The sequence below is a fragment of the Mesocricetus auratus genome, unplaced genomic scaffold (genome assembly GCF_017639785.1).
Source record: "Mesocricetus auratus isolate SY011 unplaced genomic scaffold, BCM_Maur_2.0 Super-Scaffold_100020, whole genome shotgun sequence".
NCBI classification, from domain to species: Eukaryota; Metazoa; Chordata; class Mammalia; order Rodentia; family Cricetidae; genus Mesocricetus; species Mesocricetus auratus.
Window position 1 is genome coordinate 11,966,931 of NW_024429201.1, and position 20,801 is coordinate 11,987,731.

Below are 20,801 nucleotides of genomic sequence, written 5' to 3' on the forward strand. Positions count from 1 at the left end.
TGAAATTCCTCCATCACAATTCCATTTTTTAAAAATAAAACTAACCACTAGGAATACACAATAATCCTAATATAAATTCAAATTCAGGACCTTTGTGACTTTCAATACTGCAGTAACCAAAGTCATTTTGTTGCCAAAAATAAAACTGATAAAAGTGATTAAAAAAAAACACATGAGATTAGGAAAAAATGGAAAACAGCCCTCAAAATAATGGCAGATTTACAAAAATGTGACAATTTCCCTCTGTTAAATTATGGGACCAGTTATTAATTGGACAGAAAGTCGCACCACAGGCATGACTCCTTGTTAGGAATACAGGAGCAGTTTCTGATTTGCTAGAAGATATGCATACTGGAAATGATGTTCAGCTACTTACCATCCTCTGCCGGAAGCTTCTTCCCCATCACAAATGTCCTAGACCCTTCCGTGTTTCCTCATCTGCTTCCTTCCTTTGTTCCACAGTTCACATTTGTGACATGAGTTAGGGGTACATTTTATATATGGAAAATAGGTAAAGGCAATTGTGTCTCTAATTAAATTAGCTCACTGAGCCACAGACACGTTGCTCCAGGAAAGCCTTCCCACCCATCTATCAAGTCAGTGCCCTCTCCCCTACTGCCCGTTGCAAACCTAAGATTTATTTTCTTATTTGTGTTCCCCCACCCCACTCTCCCCCCCTCACGTGAGTCAGTGGACAACTTGGATGAGTCTATGTACTCCTTCCTCTGTAGGAGTCTGTACTGTACTGGATAGTTCTATGTTGACTTGACAGAAGCTAGAGTCATCAGTGAGAAAGGAACCTCAATTGAGAAAATGCCTCCATAAGATGGGCTGTAGGCAAACCTGCATTGTGGATCTGGGGTTGTTTAGAAAGTCACCAGTCTGACCATGAATAAAATTTAACAAATAAGATACTTTATTAAATTCTGACCAGAGCCATGGGGGCTGGTCAGGTTCATACCTAAAACTCATACTCATACTCAGAATGTGGTACCAGCTTACATTAGTCAGACGCTAATTACATTAGTCAAAAGCAAACCTCACAAGGCTAAGTACTTCCCACTTTCGTGCAATCAGAGGCAAGCATACATCCTGACGTACTTCCTGCCTAGGTATAATCAAGCACATATCCTATGCACTCCAAGCTTGTTTACAGAAGCAAAAAAAAAAAAAAAAACACATGGGTTTGTTATCTTTTAAGAACAATAGCCCCAGTATCCCAGGAACTTGTCTGTCCTTGGGCATGTAGAGCTTACAGGTTAGAGACATTTTTATGGATCCCTTAAGCACAGTAATTTAGACTTAAAACTTAGCCATCACACCTATAGGACGTTTTCTTAAACAGTGATTGATGGAAGAGGCTCTGGCACATTATGGATGATGCTAAATGAGGGCTGGTGGTCCTGGGTTCTATAAGAAAGCAGGCTGAGCAAACCTTGAGGAGCAAACCAGTAAGCAGCACCCCTCCATGGCCTCTATATCAGCTCCTACTTCCAGTTCCTGCCCTGTTTGAGTTCCCAAGATGGACTCTGATCTGGAAGTGTAAACTAAATAAACCCTTTCCTCCCCAACTTCTTTTTGGCCATGGTGTTTCATCATAGCAATAGTACCTTTAACTAGGATAGAGTCCCAGGACAGAATTCAGATCATCAAGCTTGTTACCAAGTAGCTGTACCCACAGAGCCATCTCACCAGACTGTTGGTTTATTTATTTAGGGTTTTTTTCCAGTTTCAGGTTTTGAGCTCTTTAAAAATCTGCTTCATTTGCAGTTTCTTCTTTATTCTCTGATGAAAACTATAACTTGTTTTTGGAAATAAAAGTCTTTCTCTAGCACCTTCCCCATGATGTGTTTAACTCTAAATCTCTCTTCCTGCCACCCATTTAGACACTGGGGTAGGCGTTCCTTCTTGCCTTTGGGGATTCACAATCCATCTTGCCACAGTTTCACCACTCCTGGGGCCCCATTCCTTCGGTTCCAGACTCCCTGTGCATTCAATTTCTCCTTCCACAGGGTTTTCTGTAAACACAATATTTTTATTAATCAATTTTTAACTCACATTCTTCCCTCATATACTATATCCTGACCACAGGGTCCCCTCCCTCCATTCCTCCCAGATACCCCCACACCTCCCCTCTTCCCCAGATCAATTCCTCCTCTACTTCTCTTCAAAGAAGAAAAATAAGAAAAGGAGGAGGAGGAGGAGAAGGAGGAGTCCTCCCCAAAGATATCCATCCACCGAACATGGCCTAACAAGATACAATAAATCTAGGCTCAAACCTTCAAATTACAGCTGGACGTGGCAACCCATTAGGAGGAAAAGGATCCCAAGTGAAGACAAAAGAGTCAGAGACACTCCCACCTCCATTGTTTGGAGTCCTACAAGAACAGCAAGCTATACAACTATAAGGACTTAGCTCAGACCTACATAGGATCCCTGTTTGTTGCTTCAGTTTCTGTGAACCCCTATGAGTCCTGCTTAGTTGATTCTGTGGGCCAATCCTGTAACACAATCTTAAGTTTTTAAAATCTATACAAAACTTGGAGGATTTTAAAAGCCCCAGACATTTCCCTGATTGCCTTCTCCTTTTTATTATTATTTTATTTCACTTCACAGCCAAGCTTCCCCTCTCCCGTTGTTTTCTAACTTTGCAGTGTGGCTCCTGCCAGGGTCTGACACAGAAACTGCTTTTCAGAAACCCAGAGTTACTAATGGTCCGAGTATTGACATATCTAATGAACATACTTCCATCTATATCTTACTTCTCCAGTATTGACACAGAAGCCACTCTTCCTGCCTAACACTCTGTGCCTTTGCTTAGGGACATGACATTTCTTTACAGCCTTTGCTTTCTTAGAGCTGGTCCTTGGCTTCCTTTATTCAATTGTCCTTCCTTCCTGAACCATGACTCTACCTTAGAGCTCTACTGCCAACTGTCTTACCTTCCATTCAACCTTCATGGATGAACTTGCTGGCTTCTATGGCTTCTCTGGGCCTCACTGCTCTATAATTCAGATTCAATCAGTCCTCTGAGCCTTGAGTGCTGAACCCCTGACTCACTCCCTCTTGTGCGTCTGAGTAACTTGCTGTGACAGTTAATTTTATGTGTCAACCTGATTGGGATATGGAAATGGGATACCTTGATGGTGGGAAAAACATAATTCTATGTTTTTCCATGCGGGTGTTTCCAGATGCCATCAGCATTTGGATAAGAACCCTGAGTATAGGGGTGCTCTCACCAGTGTAGTGGCCATCAGCCTAACTACCAAGGGACCAAATAAGACAAAAGAAAGTCATACTCTCCCTCTCTGTCTCAATGTTCGTAGGTTTTGAATCTTATGATTCCAGGACTTACACCTGAGGCCCTCGGGCCTTCAGAATCAGACTGAGTACACCACAGCTCTCAGGTGTCCCCAGCTAGCTACTGGCATATATCAGCCTCCAAAATCACCTAGGCCAGTTCCCATAACAAACCCTCTTGCATATCTGCCTCTGTCCTATTGGCTTTTTCCTCTGAAGGACCCTGACTAGTGCAGTGGGGATCAGCATGACTTCTTTATTGATACCACCTGTATGTTAAATTCCAGCCACTTCCACTCTGTGGTCAGGTGGAGTGTATATACATTAGCTCATAACATTTGTGGGAAACTCTTCAAGTCATAATGTACATTTTACAACTGGCCAGCTTCAAAACAAATACCAGAGTGACTCAGTTTCTAAACTTCCTCAAGTCCTATTTCAGACTTTTTTTTAATTTATCATACAAATAATGAAACAATTTATGTGATTACCAAACATGCAAACCATCACAGAAGCCCACTCAGTTCTGGCTACCTTCCAACTCAAAATCTCTGCTTCTTGGATTGTGAACATAAGCAGAATTTTCCATCGGATGGGGTTCACCTGTAATGCTGTAAGAACAAGGGAATCACAGGAAACAGTTCCAAGATAAGGAATTAGTTAACACAGCAGCAATCTGTCTTCAGGAATTTTCCAGAGAGGCCCATTTTGTTCAGGATAGTAGGGAAGTTAACATTTTAAAATCAATTCTCAAGACATTGAATGTCCATTTTAGACTTAGGGAAGATTTCAATGAGCCTCAAGTATATGTTCTAAAATCTTCAACTTACTTAGCAGTGTGAATATGGAGAAAGTAATTGCATGTCACCAATTTAGAAATGTCAATCGGAAGACAAGTTGTCCACATCCCTTATGGCATTTCACAAGAAAGAGTTACACAGTAGGAAACTTCTTTATAAATATGTAAAGAGCCCAGAGTTATTTCACTCCACTGTTTATATCGAGTTGCCTCTTTTAACCTAAAAATATATCGTTGTTGCTGTTTATAGCTTAAATACAACCTCCAGTAAATGAGGAAGTGAACAACCCACACCTCTAAATGTCCAACTAGAGTCAATTTTAAAAGCTCTCTAACAGATGTTCTTCTGAAGAACCAGCGTTGACCAGCCCAGAACAAGCAATAGTTAGGATTCTTTCACCTGAAATAGTTCAGATTCAGTAGTAGCTGTCCACAGAGATACTTGATTCTCACTGGAAGTAGACTGATTTACCTTGTCTTTGTTCATGATCTCAACACAGATGGGACTTTGATAAAATATAGCCTGAATAGGAACTGCTATTGAAACCCTATTCTGTATGGAAAGAAAGGCTTTGAGACTGAATTTATGAGTAGACATTTTCATGCCTTCCATTTGTTTTCCCTAAATTTCAAAGCTAAAGTTTTCATGAGCTGTGGCGAAGGGCAGCCTTTAGCTGCTCCGGGCTACCTTGAATGGTACACACAAGTGATTTCAGTCTGCCTTCTCATTCAGTCTTGTTTCCAACAGCACTAGTGTCAATTAGCTGTAATTGTAATGGCAGCCATTCTGATGGAGACTCCAGGCTCTTTGGGGATGGAGCTGAAACCACTATACTCATTTCCCCAAAGACCCTGGACCTTCAGGGGGTAATGACTTTGTGTCATTAAATTCTGAGCCAAAATTCAGCTGATAGACTAAAGGTTAACTCTTCTATTTCCCATTATGCAGAAGCCCAGAATGGTAGTTCTTATTTGTGTCATGATCACTCCCGATAAGTTCCTTATCAAATTTATTACCACCTGATGCTTAGAGGACGTCCTCAGTGTTAACCACATTTTTAAAAACTGTAAGGTATGTGTACATGTGTGTATATGTGTGTTGTATATTTATGTATATGCACATGCACGTGAGGGTGCGGATGCACATGTGCTCACACATAGAAGTTGTATGTGTCTTCTTCAATCATTATTCACCTTAATATTTGAGGCAAGGTATCTCATTGACTTGTTGTTTGGCTACACTGACTGACCCTTGAGCTCCATGGACTCATTTCTACTGCACAAGTTACAGATGTGCACTGCTGAACTTTTTTTTATGAGTGCTTGGGATCCCAACTTGGGTTTTCATGGTTGTACAAAAAGTGCTTTGCCAAATAAGCTGTATCATCATTCTAGAAGTATAATTTGAAAATGAAAAGAAAACCTGCAGGAAGGGTACATTAGACTACATGGCATAGCTAGATTTTTTGTATATTTAATTGAGAAAGAGAAAATTATGAGTACGTCAACTCCATCAAAAAAGAAGTCAATTGCCTTACTAAAATATTTTCTATTATATTAGTTTATGTTAGTAACTAAGAAGATTATAAAACTTTAATTTTCACTTCAGACACTTTTTCACCAGTCTATGTAAAGTAGAAGCATAAACATATTGTTTATTTAAACTAAGCATTTGATTGTAGTTGAGAAGTTTAGAGATTACTATAGAAAGTTGGTAAGTGGATCCCTGGGGCAAGAGAAAGCAGATTCTTTTTTATTTATTTTATTTTTTGGTTCCCATAAGACTCATTTCCAAACCCTGTGGGGTTTTTATCAAGCTGAGCTTCAAGTATCCTGATCTTCTCAGACTCCAATTAACTTGTGCTGTTCTATGAGTTTTAATTTGGCCCTATGTTGCTCATCTTCAGTGAGAAGAAAACTAACATTGGAAATATAGTTAAGCAAAGTGGTGGCTGGGAATTTATATATAAAAAGGGGGCGGTTCCCAATAGAGAGAGCAAACATCCTAAGCTACAGGATCTAGGAAAACATAAAGAACTGGGGGGAGGATGACAACATAGGTGGACACCCACCCAAAGGCTCTGGCCAAATCAGGAATGGTGCCTGGCCGGCCTGCTGAAGGGAAGCAGACTAGCAGCATCCTTCCTGGTATGGGAAAGAGTTGGAAGGCATTGCTTTTCTCTGGTGCCCCTTATCCTTTCTGCTTTGCACCCACAGCTTCATTGCTCTCATTTCATTCGCAGCAGCCAATTCTGGAGCCTTTGAAAGAGGATTGCTTTTCGTTCCTGGCAGCCCTTAGCCACAACCAGCAAATTTAGACTCCTGGTTTGCTTCCAAAGGAACTCCAGGGGAAAGAGCAAGAGAGAAATGAGGTATTCAGTTCCCAGATGGTTAGGGAGGTGTCTCTGAAGTTTGTATATAGAAGATAACCGTTGTGCACGGGCAGGCCAAACAGGGTTTGGAAAAGGACCTAGACTTGAGTCAACCATGAGTAAGAGCCTCTGAGTGTGGTGACTGCAGCTGGCCATGCACTTAGCAAGGCTTAGACTAAACATTGTGGCTTGTGTGCCTTCTCTGGTGTTTATTATATTCCATTTGTAGAAGTATCCATAACATTTTTAGAATTTCTGTACATGCAAGTTTATAACGTTTCATTTCCATGCATGCAAATGCTCATATAATGGCTAACAAGCATCAGAGTTTGCCCTGACCTCATGTTCAGCACTGGAGTAAGCATTTGTCTTCTTTGTGTTTGTTTTCACAACAATCATAGAAGACAAATATCTCATTCCAGTGCCTACTTGTTGAAATAGTATAGAGTCCCCTCATTCAATTGATGTGAGAACCAAGGATAACTTGCTTAAAGGTTACTCAACTGATAAATGATGGTAGAATTGCACCCAAACAGAGCTATTTCTAGTCCCAAAGCCATTTTTTAAATGCTTACCCAATACTATTCTGAGAGTAAAGCTTTAGCCCTAATTCTTCTTAACCTCAGTTTCCACAGTCAGTTTAATGAGAGGTTTGGATGCCTTGATTGGCCAGTTCTGGATGATATGGTCTCTTAAATTCAAGCCTGCTAACTTGGCAGGAGCAAGGAGTTCTCCTGGATCCTCCTCCACCCTGACTGTTCTGCTTAAAGACAGGGGGCACACAAGATGGTCTAGCTCTTTGTTAAAATAAGCACAAGATCTACAACCAGATCTCAATCTTTTAGTGAGAATTCCAAATATATGGTTAAGTATTATCTATTTATTTTCCTTCAGATGTAGTGCACCTTAGTGTGTCCACCTTCTCAGAAGAGAGTGCTTCTCTAGAATTCATGTACTGGCTACTACCTCTTTCTTTTTCTTTCCCTATTTTTTGTTTGTTTGTTTGGTTAGTTGTTTGGTTGGTTGGTTGTTTGGTTGGTTGGGACCTTTTTGTGGTTGTTGTTCAGTTGGTTGGTTAGGGCTTTTTTTCTTTTAAAAAAATCCTTGTAAGAATCGTAAATACTCTTTTCCTTCAATAATAATGAGACATGGGTTCTGAATGTACACAAACTTTAAGACATAACAGCATATAGTCTACAAACATCATTCTATATGTCTAAAATTATCTCTAGATTACTGATAATATAAACAGTTGTTATATGGTTTGATTTAGGAAGTGAGGGCAATGATAAAATGTTCTATACATGGTTCATATATATTTTTTTCTGAATATTTTCAACCTGCACTTACTGGAATTCACAGATGCAAAACATGTACAGAGGACCAAGTGTGTGTGTGTGTGTGTGTGTGTGTGTGTGTGTGTGTGTGTGTGTTATACATACTCTAATACTCACATGTGTGAGAGTAGGCATCCAAGAGACCAAGAGTTGACATTGGCTGATCTCTTGGTCTTTATTCACTGAGGCGGGAACTCTCACTGAACCAGGAACTTGGGATCTGGCTAGTCTAGTCTAGCCAGCACACCCTGGTGCATTCCATGTCTTCTCTCAAGCACTGGGAATATAAGCAGATCTCCAGGTAAGCCCAGTTTTTCTGTTTTTTTATAAATTGCATTCATTTCTTTATTGAGTGGGGCATGTCACTGTGTAGGTGGGGCAGTCACAGGCTGACTTGAAGGAGCCCAGTCCTTTCCATTAACCATGTGGATTCTGGGTATCAAATAGAGGTCTTTCAGCCTCAGCGGCAAGCGACTTTCCTCTCTGGGTCATCCTGCCAGCCCCACCTATGCAGCTTCTGTGTAGCTCTTGGTGATCCAGACTCCCATCCTCACACTTGCACAGTACACACAGCATTCACGCAATCGACCACCACACAATCCCTCACTTCCCATTCTTTTTCGGCCTGCTCCAGCTAGGTGTCCACTCTGTCAGGCCACAGAAACCTCTTATCAAGTTCACCATCAATATCCATAATGTTCGTCATCTGGCCTCTCATGAAGTAAGACTTTAGTGATATGATACAGAGGCATGAATAAAGAAAAAACTAATACGTGTCAAAAGATAAAAACTTAAGAAAGAGCTTCTTTGTGCTCATAATCTAAATGTTAAAAGCATAAATATGCATTTTTCATAAAGCATCTCACTGTTCCAAAAGTTTCTTTTTAATGGTACTGAAATTTATTACGCGAAATGGTAATTATTTAATTTAGACTTTACTTAAATAAATATACCCTCCCATTTTATTATGGCTATATATAATCCTAATATATACCAAGATATTTGAAAATGTTCAAAACTGCCTAACCTAAAGGAAATCCCAATGGTGTCAAGCTACAAGAGTTCATCTGAATTACTTTTTCCATGCTCAGGTAAGAAAACAGATTAGAGAGTTAATAATGTCTGCACTGTGGCACAGCTGCTAGGTGGGCTTGGGACTACAAGCCATTCCTCAAAACTTGAAGCCAGAGGCATTCCACTATAGCATGCTTCCTTGGCATTTCTCAAAAGATTGATAGATTTGACACAATTACTGTTTCTTTTACTAGTTGGTGCACAGTCCTGGCAGGACTCACTAATCTCTCTTCTCTAACTTATCCATTCCCAACCTGTTATTAGCATTTGGCAAGTGGTCCTACATCATACCATAGGTGTGTTGGCTACAGTAATTTGATTTGAAAATGTGTTACCATCTTAAAGATTAAATCACATTTAAAGTTATACTGATAATAACAGTGTTTTTATTCATTTGTACCCCAATATGCTCTACTGAACAGCATGTATTATGGGAGATGGGCTTGAATGTGTCACACTAGGAACTTGGCCTAGGCCTCAAGTTTCAGCCTGTCACCCACATTCTCCCACAGGTATGGACTGTCCACATATGACTGTCACCATCATGTTCAGCAAATTAATGCCTTCAGGATGGTTAAGAGGCAGCTTAGGAGGCATTCTCATATTGCCTGGGTCTTCTGGTTATTAAACACACCAAGTAATAAGCAGAAATTTTTTAAGAACAGGAAAAGTTGGGGATAGTTTTTCCCAATGCTCTTGGTTGGAGGACCACTAGAGGACACAACTCTTCATACAAATCTCATTCCATCCGGCCAATAGTTAGCTGAGTTACCTATTTGGGGGTTGAGGCAGCATGGGAAGACATAAAGATGTTCCCTGAGAATGGAGAGGTTGGGCTCAGAAGAAACACAAACCTTTGGCCATTTTCCAGAGCATGGTACCGCAGTGGAAACCATGGTAGGTTGTCTCCTTATCCTTAGTCAAATCTTTTTTTTCATCTCTGAAATTGGCGTCAACAAGGGAGTGGAGGGAGAAGCTACCAACCTCCACCTTCATGCAGGCCACAACAGCAGGTGTGACTATTTTCAGAGGTAAATGAAATATTTGCCAAATCATTTGGCACTCTCAAACTCGAAATGTGCCAAATTGCCTGTCAAACTTAAATGGCCTTTTAAAAAGAAAGACAAATGTCCTCCCATCCTCATCTTTATGGACCCACAGTGCCATCCAGTGGCTCACTGTGTCAGTCACAATGGGACTCCATTGTCTTCCAGGGTTTGGAGCCAAGCTGTGTTCCCTGGCCATGACATTGGCTCCTTCCCAACTCAGAGCCTTTGAGATTCCAGAAGATGCAATGCATTGAATATAAGCTGGGTTGGAGAGGAACTGGTGCCAAGGCCTGGATGTCATGTCTATGGCATCCCAAAAGAGTGTAAGCTGCCTGTAGGATTTTCCAGCCGGCAAATAGCCAGGTACCTGTCTTCCACATAATCAATGACAAAACAAAACAAAGCAAAACAAAAGAAAAATCATTACCATACCCAGGTGCTTGTATTTAGCTCTTTCCCTTTACCCATCTTCCCTTCATGGGTAAATAGACCAAGCAGAGCATGGCAATCCATTTTATAACCACAGGGCAAACCGTGTTTGTCTGTAAGACCTTACTTGCCCAATTTCTCCCTTAAAATTCCCTTTTTAATGGAGTGAAATTTTCTCTGCAGTGAAGGTAAGGAGTCCTGGCCATAAAAGCTGGTGGAGCATAGGCAAAGAAGAAAGGACGTAGAGGGTGGAGGAGAAAGAGATAGAGAGGCAGCCTTGATTCTCTGCTATGTGCACATCTGCAAGACCAAGGCGTGTCACCTAACATTGGTCTCAATAAACTGTATTGTACGTGAGGCTTTAAAAAGGAATATGGATGGTGTGCTGACTGTTGAAGCAAAGATAAGGGTTCCTTTTCAACTACAGACTATGAAATGTTTATGAGCTAGACCAATTAAAACTGAAGTGAGAGTAAATGACCACTAGGTTGGCTCTGAAGTGGTCCTAAACATGAATATGAACAGCAACTATAGACTGCTAAAAAGTTAACTCTTGCCGCTGATTTTTTTTCCCAGCGTAGCTTAACCAAGACCCATAACATGGTTCACCTCAGCTTCTGTTGCAGTGGATCTAGGCAAGCTACTGCACCAGTTCTGTTAAAAAGAAGAAAGAATCTGCTCTGATTACAGGACTCTCTACTTCCCAAATGAATGAGACCCACCTGGTTCTAACCATGACAGATACTCTAGCTGAGGCTATGTCCACACCCATTGTCCTTTACTATTCAGTCTTGATCTATAAGATATTGTGAATATGAATATTTATACCTCCTTCTTTGGAGTTATTCTCTAGCACTATTTTAATAGCTTGCACATTTATTTAAGTGTTCCATTAGAGTCTCAAGATAGACCATATTAGAATCTTGTAAAGTCATAAGGAAGGGCTAAATCAAATGGTCATTAAAGAGTACAAAGCTTTAAATACAGAAACAAACAAAAAAGAAATACACCCAATCTTTTCATTAACAACATAATCTAAGAATTTGGCAGACCAAGAGGTGGTGTAATTACACCATCTTCCCCCCTGTCTCTATTTGGGAGTGAGGGCAGATAGGGAATCTTCAGTGGAACACCCATTTGTGCTTAGGAACCAGAGGTTTTGAGGTGTCCAACTTTGGTGTCACTAATATAGACAAGCCACCTCACTTAGACTTTGAAGACATCTACTGGAGAAATTGTGGTTTTTTTCTGGATTGTTCCATTTGAAATAAAGTCTTAAGGCAGTTTAATAAACAATGTCTGATCAAAGTCTAGGAGAGAGACACTACATGAATGCTTGTCTTGTGAGTAGAACCACAATTAGGAAGTCATGTGGGAAAATCATTTAAAAGAGACATGGTTAGACTATAGGATACCCGGAATGTCTTGTTTGGTAGGTTACAAATGTTTCCCTGTTGGAAGGGGGACTTTCTAAGACATTAGGCATAGGATGGAGTAACAGAAGTGTAGGCAATGAGCATTTGCTTAGCTGAGATGCAAGGAAGAGGCCTCACATCAAAATCTGGGCTGTGAGTTCTTGCTTAGAAAGTCTGGTCACATCTATGCAAGATTCCAGCTGCTTTGGTAACAACAGACAGATACACCATATAGCAAGTTCAAATTAAAAAAGAAAAAAAAAACATCCATTAGTGGTAGACCTCGGATAGCATCTGCAGACAACCATCACCTTAAGCTAAGCATGCTTAGTCCTCACGGGGCCTGAAACTTAGCAGTCTTAAGACACCTTCCTCTTCTTACCCTATCAATACCTATTTATGGACACTATGTCAAAACAGAGGACAGGCAGCCATTCTGTTGTTCAGAGCTTCACAGTCTAGCTTTCCTCTATTTCTCACCCCATTTTTACGTCCCAATGGCATCTGCCAACTACTCCACTCCTCTTCGCTTTAACAATCGGCTTTTCTGGCTTCCTCTTAGTGTCAGGCCCTTGCTGTCCAGGGCCTTTCAGCCTTGGAGGACAGCAACTAAACACAATCAGCCATTCTAGTCATTGGCTAGCCTTGGGTCAGAACCATCCCTGATTCAGGTTACAAATATGCTGGTCTAGGCTGATTTGTTGGTCTCCAGTCATCAATGGGGTCATCAATAGATACAGTTTCTCAAAAAATGTTTTTTGAGGTAATATCCCCAATAAATCCACTATTACATATTTTATTTATCAACATTCATAGAAATTTTGATTAGATTTATGACATGGTCCTGACTACTTTAATACTGAGTACACTGAGTTCCTGTCTATCAAAGGTTCTGTCATTTCTGGGTCATGACCCAGTTCTGCCTGGTTAGTAGACTTCTTTGAACTTGTAAATTATGAAATTATCAAAGGAGCAAGCCATCAGTTTGCCAGGTGCCCTGAGTTTTGCAGAATAGCATTTCTAGCTTCTATCCAATGTAATGAAGCATTTTGGACACTGTGCTTCCAGTGAACGTTAGATTGTGAGATGACATACTGCACATTGTCATCAGACTCTATGGGACTGTGCCTAGCATAGTGATGATGCTATGGCAGTTGTACGTGAGAACTATATTCTTAGTTTATTTTTCCCATGTGTACTCTGTCAAACGATCCTTTCCAAGTCTTATCCTTAGACTTTCACATCTGTATACAGGGTTACTTAGTAGAACAGCTCATACCAACGCTGTCTGTGATGTCTAACCATTTAGGAACAAGGTAACTAACAGATGCAATGTGATAAGGGGTCAGAAATGATGAGCCACTTTAAGAGACTTTGCCAGGGCGTGCTGTGAGCCATGTAACCATCCTTCCCAAAGCATTCTGCTTCGGAAAACTCACAGCGAATCCCAAATAATGTTTCAAATTCTGCTTTGCAACACTTTAGTGGTACTGGAAAGGAACTTCGAATGGGTTGGTGTTCAGTTTTGTATTTGAAGGCATGCGGAGAAGCCTCTGTGAGCATTGGGATGTGAGCACATCGAGGAGGACGTAAAGGATGAACTGGACCACTCTGAAATGAAACAGAGAGAACATTTGGTGAGCAGACTCAGACAACTGACCCGACACCTTACAATACTAGGGATCTCCAATTTCAGCTTCCCACATACAGGGTCCACAGACATCCACCATGACAATCAGCTTGTCACATAACAGTACAGCAGTTATACATCTGCCCAGCTCCTGGCAGGATAATTTCCTCCATCAAATTTATCCAAACAGGAAATCCGTCTGCAGCTGATGACAGCAAGAATTATCCTTTGCAAAGAGAATGGCGGCATCATAGGAAGGTTATTAGCAATCCAGGCAGGCTCAAGGCCTAGTTAACAAATGATTTCTCCTGATGATCCTATTGGTTTTGAATAGGCAAGACTCTAGAACACCAAACTGAGAAGAAGCTTCTCTCATGAGACATCACCCTCTAGATAGATGTTCTTGCTGGGTAAGAAACATGCTGTTTTGCATGTAGTTGCAACCATAACTGGCAATAATTTTAAAATAGCATATGTTGCTCAAACAGCTCCTACTACAACTGAGTCCCAATAACTACCTCATGAAATAGAATGCTCTCTATCTACACCCTTCTCAATAGAGGAAGACACTAAAAGACTTGAAAGATTGTGCAATTGGTTCAAAGATTCAAAAAACTATCTGATGTTCCCAAAATCATCCTTACTCATGAGCAAAGTAACCAAAGCCTTTGTCATAACCTGACTCCCACCCATCATTCTTCATCCTGGAACTTCATCTTCTTTTTGTACATTAATCAAATCTGAGCTATGTGCTCTTTGGGGCTAAAACAGCCATTCCATTTCCTGCTTCCACAACTGCACCACAGATATAAAGATAAAGCCACAAGATGAGAACTATCTACTTACCCTCTATTGGTTAACATTTAGTTCTATAATCTACAAAATATGGGCTTTTGATGAACAAACACATGCCCTACTAAAATTCAAGGAGAGTTTTTTCTAAAGGGGGAAGAAAAGAACAAATTTGAGTAGACATGTAGGTGTGCAGTATGCATCTGGATAAAATACCAGGTAGAAACAGCACCTTGGTGAGTCTAAGCTGTGGCGATACAATTTTCAAGGCAATTTCTCCTAGGCTTGAGGTGGGGCCCTTCTAAAATGCTTCTCAGACTGTCCTGAAACAATGGCTCCCCTGGTCCCAACAAGTTGTTGGAAAAGAGAATTAATCACAGTTGTCTCATATTTTGTAATTTATGAAATGGCATAAAAAATTTCATAAGGTTTTGAACACATTATACAACTGATATTTTGTATATATTGAACAGACATTAAAATAAGACACTGAGAACAGTGACTAGAGTGCATGCTACTGCTGAATCTCATTCCAGAGTGAAATAAACAAAGAGTTTGTGTTCTAGAGTGTTTCTTCATATATGTAATCTCATCATTCCCTGCAAATATGTGAATTTGGTTCTAACCCCATGGCTCTCCGTGTTAGAAAATGATCCACTCCAGTGCCTTCAACTTAAGACAAATGCAGTAAGCTAAAGGAGAAAGTCAAATAACAAAGGACAAAGGAAGGTGGGTCCTGAGGGAAATGTCATGTCATGGAAGAGCCCAGCACAGGCCTAGTGATGCTCAGCTGATGATGTTGGATGGTGTGGACAGTAATGTGTACCACTTTCCTTCGCTGCCTTTACTTGTCATGGGAATTTTTGTTTCTGCCAGTTCCATTTGCATACGTTCTCCCTACTTGATGAATTTCTTCTTTTCAATGTATTTTGAATCATCTTACTTCATAGCTCTTAACTATGACTGTATCAGTCAGTGTGTCTGCACATAGAAACAGTGCAGTGATACAAACGGTAAATAGCTGGAGTCCTACCATTAGTCAAGGGTACTATTTCTCTTTGGGAGTTTCTCTAGAACATTCCTTGACAAATCAGAGAGAGCCATGGATGGGTTAAAACTTCTTTGCTTAACCCCAAGAGTCTTAACTTACCCCTGCACAAGGCATTGCCTTTTTTATTAGCAAAGGAAAGTCATAGCCCCCAAGGCAAGCATCAGACAAAGTTCCACATATGCAAGGCAGACTGGGCTCCTTCAACTCCTCACATACCTAGGATGATTGCATCAAACACATTTAGAGTTGCTACCTTGAGAAAACACCCCAAAACAACAAGCATCAGCTGGCATAAGGTAATGTTTACTGAGTGTATTATCTCAGCCCTGTCTTCCTCTCTGTAGGCACTAGTAGTTTTGTTTTCTAGCATGTTCTCCAGGATGAATCATTCCTTCTTATCATTTCAATACTAGATTCCTTTCGGTCAGTCTGCTGTCTTCCATGCACACTGATCCATCTCCCTGCAGGAAATTCACGCCTGTGCAACTGTGGATGATGTCTCCCACATCAGTTATAGACTCCTGCTGCCTCACCACAGCTCCCCATGAGCCCCTGCTTCTTCCACATAAGATGAAAATTAAGGCTCTGCCTCACTGGCCTGGAACCTATGCCTCACATGGCAGCTGCCTTCTAATGCTGGCCTCTGTCTGATGATCCTTTTGTAGAGTCCCCAAGGATCTCTGGGTGCTTGCTGTGTCCTGCACACGTGGTTCCTCTCATATTCCTACCACAGTTGTGCAACGCTATGAACAGGCCTCCAACGTGGGACCTTCTTCTTTTGGCAGTTTCCCATCCTACCCACCAAGGGCCTGTAAGATGAGACCATGCATTCATTATTGAACACACTTGCCCCACAACACCCTTGGCAGGAATTGGATGTTGTCTTCTTTCTGAATTCTTGCCTCCAAAGACTACTGTCAACGGTCCATGTGCATCTGTTTGCTTTTGAGACAGGGCTTCACTATACAGACCTGGTTGGCCTGAAGTAATGATGTCCCTGCCTCAGTCTCTCAGGTACTGGGATCACAGGCACATGCCACCATATACAACCATTACACTCTTGGCTACTAAACCACAGATGACAAAAGAAGAGGGTAAATGGCCAGGATTTGTCCAACCACATGCAGGCCTTATATAGGCTAGGATTTGTTCTACTAGTAGCAGGGAATTACACACATGGGAGGTGTCTTTACCGCAGCTACCTTAAAAACAATACACACATGGAGATTTAAGTGAGGTGGACTGTACCAGCAAGGAGTGTCTGCGGCCAGGTTTTCTCTCCCTATAACTGCCAATCAGGGGACCTCGATGAATCTGAAGGAGAAATGTTAGTGAGCAATTTTACCCCTCTACAACCAAGCTGCTTTCTTCTCTGGCTTCTCTAAGCTTGTGCCTCTCACATAGTCTACTCGACGTATAGCTCACCACTCAGGCCAACCTCCTCACAGCATCTCACAGCAGATGACCCTCTTGCTCCTTTTGCATTTACATTTAGACAAAATCTAGTTCAAAAAACAGTGGTGAGAGAGAAAAAAATAATTCTGCAAGAAGGCGAGAAGATCCTAAGGGGGGCTGACAAAAGCAAGGAATTGATTTTGGCTTTGGGGGTCATTAGTTTGCTTCAGGGCCCTGAAAGGCCAGCTTGTGACTCCTCTCTCCCCCCCCCTCTCTCCCTTTCCCCTCTCTCTCCCCCTTTGGAGCACTTCCTACTTACGGTGACTTGCTATCGCAGGAACACCACTTCTACACTGTGAGTTCCTCTGGGGCAGGGTCACTTACATGGCCAAGTGTAAGTTTCTAGATATGTATACTCACTTGCCTTGCCTAGATGGTACCTGTGACACAGTAGGAAACTGAGGCCCATTTGACAGCAGGAAGAATGCAAACATAAATCACAAATTTATTAAATCTAATTCTGACCCCTTTGCCATCCTTTTTTTTTTTTTACACATCAGCTTTGTTTTGCTGAACAAGAGAATTTATCAAAAGGAAAACAGTGGCAAGGGGACTGGAGTTCAATAAGTTCAGCAGTTAAGAGCACTTATTGTTCTTTCAGAGGTCCTAGATTTATTTCCCAGCACCCACACGGCTGTTCACAGGCATCCATAACTCCACTTCCAGGGGATCTGATGCCCTCTTATGTACTCTGTGGGCACTGGGCATGTATATGGTTCACGTTCACACAAGCAGGAAAACATTCATATACATAAAATAAAAATCAATGTATCTTTAGAAACAAGGAAAAATTGTCAATCAGGAATGTCCAACCCATGACCTATGGGCCCCATGAGCCCAAGGATGACTAGGAATACAGCCCAACAAAGAATTGCTTAAAACAAATATGTCCTGTGATTATTTTTGTAATCAAATCACACAGTCTTCAAGTGTGGACATTATTATCACAATGCCTTTTGGCTGGACGTAGGGCTTACCTGGTAAAGTGCTTGCCACACAAGCATAAGGGCTTGAGTTTGGATCCCAATATCCATGTAGAACGCCTGGCATGATGGCAAGTATCTGCTGTCCCCGCTCTGGGGAAACTGAGACAAGAAGATCCCAGCAGCCTGCTGGCCAGTTTGGCTAACTCAATCCATGAATTCCAATTCTAGTGAGGAAACCTTGTATCAAAAAACTAGGCAACTGAAGAAGACACTTGACGTTGACCCCTGGCCTCCTCATGCATGCGCACACAAGCATGCATGCATATGAGTGTGAATAGGGGGAGACTGGCTGTCGGTAGGGCTGTAGACTAAGAAACGAGTCAGGAATGCATGGCTTCTGCACCAGGTCAGGTGGTGCTCACCTCACTGCTACCTCCTTTCTTTTCCTGCTCTGCTCACCGATTGCTTCTGAGGAAGGCAAATGCAATAATCAGCATTAGGAGTGGCAAGCTCACCTCTCTCCCCTGCGTGCCCTGTGCAGTGATTACCCTGTTGCAAGGGCCTTTCCCCTGGCTGGTGAGAAATGCAAACAGCCCGGCCTTGCTGCTGAGCTGTACAAAACTGTGGAGGCTGATAGGACCAGTCAGCTGTGGCTGTGCAGCTGGAGGCTGCAGAGGGAAGGGCCGGCCTCTCATCCTGCTTCCCGAGCATCCCTGGGCACACAATCTGGTAGATTATTGACAATGCTGAGTGATGTGGATGGCATTTATTAGTTTTCAATGGCTTCTATAAAAATGAACCTCACGCCATCTGCAGAATTAGGATTCAGAAGCAGCCTCGGATATAAAATATTTGCGGCTGCTTCTGCTATTATATAAGATTTTACATTTTATAGCCACCCCGTGGGACTTGACATGTAAATTAAGATACATATTTAGAAGCAGTAAATAAACTTAGGAGAGCAGCAGTGCAATTAATGAATAGACAGAAAATCGCATATGGGAGGAGAGAGAGAGCGTTTCTATATAGAAAGTCGGCCATGAAATGAGGTTTAAACAGTCTCCTGTCACTATCATTAAGACATTAATAGTAAGCATAACACACTGGAATTCATAAGGAAGATATTTCAGAGCAGCGAATAAAACCTCTCTGTGTGCAGGAGAAACCTGGTGGGCATGGCTTCCCCCTCACCATACCACTGGATGGGAACTTGTCTAATTATTCAGAGGCATGCTGCAGTCTTAGCTCTGGCAGAGTAAATGTTTTGATCAAAAGGATTCTATGGGAAGCATTCAAGGCCTTATTCCACTGCCGCGCAATTGTCTAAAATAATTACCAGGCTGTGTCACTTCCTCCTGACTCTGCATTCCCCGTGAAGACAACATCACAGCATGCTTCAGAAAGTCAGAAGCAAACCAAGGTCAACAAGGGAAGCTCACATTCCCTAGGCTAGGTTGCCCCCTAAGCCCTCCTTCTGAGCAGGACCATCGCTCCTTAAAATGACTGCTATTTACTGTGGTGTTGACCTCGCGCTGGTGGGTTTTGGAAGGAGCCAGACTAGAAAGTTCTTTCTGACATCTCTCTTTCCACACATGCTTAGCTATAACTTGGAGGGAGCTGTCCTCTCCTCTCCAGCCCTGCTATATTATGTCAATCCGTGTTTATTTTTGTTATTGGCAGTGTTGGTGGTGGCAGTGGTGGATTTTACAGGGGATAGAGTATCAGTATATAGCCATGGCTGGCCTGGAACTTTTTAGACCAGGCTGGCCTTGAACTCTCTGTGTTTACTTTTGGTGCCTGTCATTTTGTGCTGCAGAGCACACGGCAAGGCAGTCGTGTGGTGGTGGTGGTGGGAATCCATCTCTCCCCAAGGCTATACGGCCGAGCTGGAAGACCTGCAAACAGGATGAGAGGAAACTGGAGGTCATGAAAATGAAGCTTTTCACACTGTGGCCAGCCAAGATGAGCCCACCACCCAGTCCCCATTGTCTCCCCCTGAATCTGCTCTTTCAACTCTACATCTACATCCAGCAAGCTTCAGCCTGGATTGCCAGCCCCTCTTGATCTGCCTTGAAAGGCTGCTTGTACTAATGGCGTTTGAAGCCTTAGGAACCGGTCCCTGAAGCATCTAGGAGCTAAAGCGTAATCCACAGATAGAAAGGGCTTCTGGCCCACCACTTTATATTAGAACAAAAATAATCATGGTAATAGCTTGCATTCTCCTTGATACCTTTCATTCAATAATGTCAAGTAATTTGTACGCAAGTAATTAAGAAAACACTCCTTTGTGGTAAGTTACTAATTTAGCTCCCATTTTAAAGAGAGACAGAAAGAGTCTTAATGATTTTCTCCAGGGAATGGCAGAGCAGGGAGCAGAAGCAGTGGGTATGTGGTGATTTGTGGAGTAAGATCTCTCATGTTCAGCTCTAATCCCCAATATTGGGCTCACAAAATTGCTTCAGCGTGGGAGTTGGTCTCAAGTCTCTTGGGTGGTGTTGCTGTTGTAGTCAAGAGCTGCCTGGTTTTGCTGTGGAGCTGACTGCATTTTGTAGCTGTTGGTGCATTGTGTGATGTGTAGCACTCCCTTCGCTGGTATTTCCAATCACCATGAGCTGCAAAAGCATGGAATGCATTGGAATACTGTAACTTTCCCCCCTTGTTGACTTGGGAGGAGTAGGGGAGTGATGGGGGAGAGCAGTGGGTGAGGTGGAAATCTCCCAGCCACAACACAGTTTCATTTCTCCCTTCTCTTTCCATCCTTTGTGCCTCAGCTCTCATCTCAGGGAGATAGTTCTAACATGGTGTGCCCTGAGTGGCCAGGACATGGTACCCTAGACTCTGCCCATGTATTCTTATCCCCCTCCTACTTATGGACTCTATAATTTATCAGAAGGTAGTTTTAACTGAATGACTGGGAAGATGGTTCAATGGATAAAATGTTTGCCTTGTGGGCACAAAGACCTGAGTCTGAATCCCCAATAATTACACAGAAGACAGGAGTAGCCATGTGCCTGTACTCTTAGTATTGGGAAAGAGCAGCCAGGGCTGGTGAGCGAGTCAAGCCACATTGTGAGCCCCAGGTTCAGTTAGAGACCCTGTATCAAGGAATAAGTAGAAAACAATAAAGGAAGACACCTGACATCAACCCCTGGCCTCTACACATGCAGGAACA

At 42.1% G+C, this 20,801-nt stretch overlaps 1 long non-coding RNA gene across 1 annotated transcript in view; it reads right to left on the reverse strand.

Moving 5' to 3' along the window:
* Positions 1 to 893: 893 nt before the first annotated feature.
* Positions 894 to 20,801, reverse strand: part of LOC121133158 — an 87,883-nt gene continuing 67,975 nt past the window's right edge. The window contains exons 3-5 of the long non-coding RNA XR_005869926.1: positions 17,681 to 19,524; positions 3,792 to 13,386; positions 894 to 2,018 (exon numbers count right to left, since the gene is read on the reverse strand). This is a non-coding gene — a long non-coding RNA (uncharacterized LOC121133158). The remainder of the gene's footprint in view (positions 2,019 to 3,791; positions 13,387 to 17,680; positions 19,525 to 20,801) is intronic.